We start from the raw sequence: 499 nt of genomic DNA on the forward strand, positions 1-499 counted from the left end.
AAAAAAGGCAAAATATACAGAAAACAAGAAATGGAAAATTATTTGTTGACAATAACACATATGTCGATGTGCTTAATTGAGTCAATACACAGTGTATTGTGAATGGAAAAATCTCATTTTGTATGCTATAATGATGTACAGTGAATGAATGTAAATAAATAAAGAAAAACAAAAAACAAACAAAACAACAAAAAAGAAAAATAAATAAAGACAACTGTAGACAGCAGAGATAGTGTAATAAGAGAGTGGAATAGGTCAGAGGGTCAGACATGGGGTAAAAAACATATATATATGAAAGTAGAAATGGAATACAATGGATGATAACATGCATGATTAAGCTACTATGCAGTTTATTCTAGATGAGAAACCACATTTAGTATGTTGTGATGATGCTTAGGGAATGAATGTAAATTAAAAAAATTTTTTTCAAAAAAAAATACTAAAACTGTTATCAAAATTTAAAAAAAAAAAACTGTGTATTTGATGACCCAAGTAAGCT

Source organism: Tupaia chinensis, unplaced genomic scaffold (assembly GCF_000334495.1).
Source record: "Tupaia chinensis unplaced genomic scaffold, TupChi_1.0 Scaffold145225_1, whole genome shotgun sequence".
Lineage (NCBI taxonomy): Eukaryota > Metazoa > Chordata > Mammalia > Scandentia > Tupaiidae > Tupaia > Tupaia belangeri.